This window comes from Dromaius novaehollandiae, unplaced genomic scaffold, assembly GCF_036370855.1.
Source record: "Dromaius novaehollandiae isolate bDroNov1 unplaced genomic scaffold, bDroNov1.hap1 HAP1_SCAFFOLD_33, whole genome shotgun sequence".
Classification (NCBI taxonomy): Eukaryota; Metazoa; Chordata; class Aves; order Casuariiformes; family Dromaiidae; genus Dromaius; species Dromaius novaehollandiae.
In genome coordinates, this window is record NW_026991456.1 from 4337899 (window position 1) to 4340836 (window position 2938).

At 53.6% G+C, this 2938-nt stretch overlaps 1 long non-coding RNA gene across 1 annotated transcript; it reads left to right on the plus strand.

The window, feature by feature from the left end:
• The first annotated feature begins 1858 nt into the window (after positions 1-1858).
• Positions 1859-2529, plus strand: LOC135326638 (uncharacterized). Its single transcript, XR_010386936.1, has 4 exons — positions 1859-2030; positions 2124-2164; positions 2247-2302; positions 2402-2529. It is a non-coding gene; the product is annotated as an uncharacterized LOC135326638 (long non-coding RNA).
• The last annotated feature ends 409 nt before the right edge of the window (positions 2530-2938 follow it).

Consider the following 2938-nt stretch of genomic DNA (forward strand, 5'->3'; position numbering starts at 1 on the left):
GGAAGCCTTCTCCCTTCCTGTAACTGCAGTAGGATGAGAAAGGAAGTCACCTTGTTGGAAAGCAAAGCGGACTGTGAGTAAGCCCATGTGCCTGAAGAGCTCAAAAACCAACCTCCCCTCAGCTAATGAACTCACCTCTCTTCTTGCCTAAGCCTCAGTGCTGAGAGAGAAGAAACGGTTGTACTTCTCGGAACCACCAGGAACCAATTTGCAGTCTTGCCTGGCAGCTCCTTTCTTATATCCATGCCTGTGAACCTAGTGCCACCTGCCCTTCTGTGGCTCTGCTTCTGACCCCTACCCTGGCTTCTGGGGCTGCCTACTTTGCTTCTTCAGGTACTATGTCGGCCCTTTGCAGGCATGGCTGAGGATTTCAGGTGAGGTAGAATGGGTGATCAGAATGGTGTTTCAGTTGTTGTAGGGCTGGTCAGCGCTACCTGGCAGCATAGTAACTTTGTCTTGGTTTTCCAGGTGCCATGGGTGTCCCCACAGCAATGATGTTGGAGTCTGGAGTTGGTGCGGCACAGGTGAGCACAACATCAGTGGCGCTTTGGTGGAGGGTGCTCTTCAGCTGGAGCTGGCTGGCATGGGGGTGATCTCCCGTGCTCTGGTTTGGCAGGCAATGAAGGCGAATGTGGTGACCGAAGGAAGATCAGAGAGGATGTGGCTGCCATTGAGGATGCCTCTTGAGGACCAATGGTGTGACGCACAGCACTGCAAAAGCTAAGGTGAGGAGCAAAGTGTCGATGTGTCTTGGGTGTGTGTGCTGACATACAGTGTAGTATGGAGAACTCTTCTGGATGAGTGCTGTGTGTGAGGCAGAGGCAGTGGGGTGTGCATGGCAGAAAGTGAGGGTGTGGTAGGCAGAGCAGCTCCAGCCTGTGTCTGTGTTGTTGAGTAGTTTATGGGGTGTGTGTTGTAGCTGTGGTATCTTTTGCTCAGGTCTTGATGTCGCTCTTGTTTGCGCTCAAGGAGCGTGGCCCATGCTCTGCAGCGCTAGCGCGGCAGGCATCCATTGTCTTTTGCCTGGCCCGACTCATCAGCATTGTGCTAATGGATAGCACCTTGTTCTGTGCAGGCAGCTAAAAGGGGTGGCGTGTCACTCTGGTTTTGCATCGTGGCCATTTGCAGCCATCATTGAGGCCTCCTTGGCCGTTCCTCTTCTGAGGCCGCTCTTGTTTTGCACCTTCCTGGCATCCTTTCAGGATTTTCTTCCCTGCATCGTCAGAGCCTCAGGTCTTCCTTGCTGGCTTCTTCTGCATCACTCTTCCCAGCTTTGCTGGCCCCTTTCCATCACAGGCAGTAGCGTCTGACTCTTCCGTGGGCTCATCCGGAGCATCAGAGCTGTGTGGTTGTGGCATTGTAGGGCTTTTTGGCTGGCAGCATCTTATGCATGGGAATAGTTCTTTTTGCATAGGGCTTTCCTTCATGTTTGTGTCTGTGTGTCTGTTCGGGGCTGGAGCTGCCTTGCCTGTGGGTGTTAGGAATGATAGTGCGTGGAGTGTGTCAGTGATGGGCTGGAATAGTGATTGGTCAGCATCTGTGTGTTCCATTTTACATTGCATTTTTGCAGATGCGGATTAGTGTTTGGATCTCTTGAGGGAGATGGAGGAAGGAAGGGGAATGCCGTAAGAAGGTGAGCTAGAGATTCCTTGTTGGAAGGAGTGTTGTGGTCAGTGGTTCCCTGGTTAATTTTTGCTTTGTGCTTGTAGGTGTGGAGCCTTGTGGAGAGCAAGTTGCTTGCGTCCGGGAGGAGCAGGGCAAGGTGAGTGTTGGTCTGAGAGAGGAGGCAGAGCCCAGTGTAGGGCTGTTGTCTCGTTGGCGCTGTTCTGGTTTTACAGGTGCCTGGTGGGCCTTGGCGTGGCGGCCAATGGCCCAGCAGTCAAGATGGGTGAGCAGAGCAGGCAAAGGTGTTGTAGTGAGGTACTGTTGTGGTGGGGTGTGGTTTTGGCATCACCTCAAGGTGTGGTTGTCTCAGGTTTTGCAGGAAGTTGTGAAGAGGAGAAGTAGAGTGCTGAGAAGAGCCCGAGCAGGTAAGAGGGGGAGCTTGTTGGGTCAGAATCTGATGGCGTGGTAGGGTGATGCCGGGTTGCCTCTTGGTGATGTCTTTTGCTGTGCTTTTTCAGGTATGGTGTGGGCCTTTCCCAAGCGTGGCTGAGGATTTCAGGTGAGCGGATTGGTGTTGGGCATTGTAGGGCTGGTGAGCGCTGCCTGCCAGAAGAGTGGCTTCATTATTTTGTTTTTTCCAGGTGCCATGGGCTTCCCCCCAGCCAGGATGCTGGTGTTTGGAATTGGCGCAGTTCAGGTGAGCGGAGCACCCATGGTGCTTTGGTGGAGAGTGCTCTTGCAGGTGAGGCTGGAGCCAACTGGCACGGGGGTGACTACTTGTGCTCTGGTGTGGCAGGTGAAGGCAAATGTGGCAAGCAAAGGAAGATCGGAGAAGATGGGTCTGCCATTGAGGATGGCTCTTGAGGACCGATGGTGATGCAGAGCACCGGAAGAGCTAAGTTGATGGGCAAAGGGTGTTGGGGTGTCTTGACTGTGTGTGTGTGTGTGTGTGTGTGTGTGTGTGTGTGTGCGCGCGCAGGTGTGTGCTGACGTTCAGTGTAGAGTGGAGGGTGGTTCGGGATGTGTGTGTGCATGAGGCAGTGGGGTGTGCATGGCAGAAAGTGAGGATGTGCTAGGCAGAGCGGCTCCAGCCTGTGTCTGTGTTGTTGTGCAGTCTGTGGTGTGTGTTGTAGCTGTACTCTCTTTTGCTCAGGTCTTGATGTTGCTCTTGCTCGTTGTGCTCAAGGAGCACAGCCCGTGCTCTGCAGCACTAGCATGGCAGGCATCCACTGTCTTTTTGCCTGGCCTGACTCGTCAGCATTGCTCCAATGGATTGTGTCTTGTTCTGTGCAGGCAGCTAAAAGGGGGTGGTCTGTTGCTCTGACTCCACATC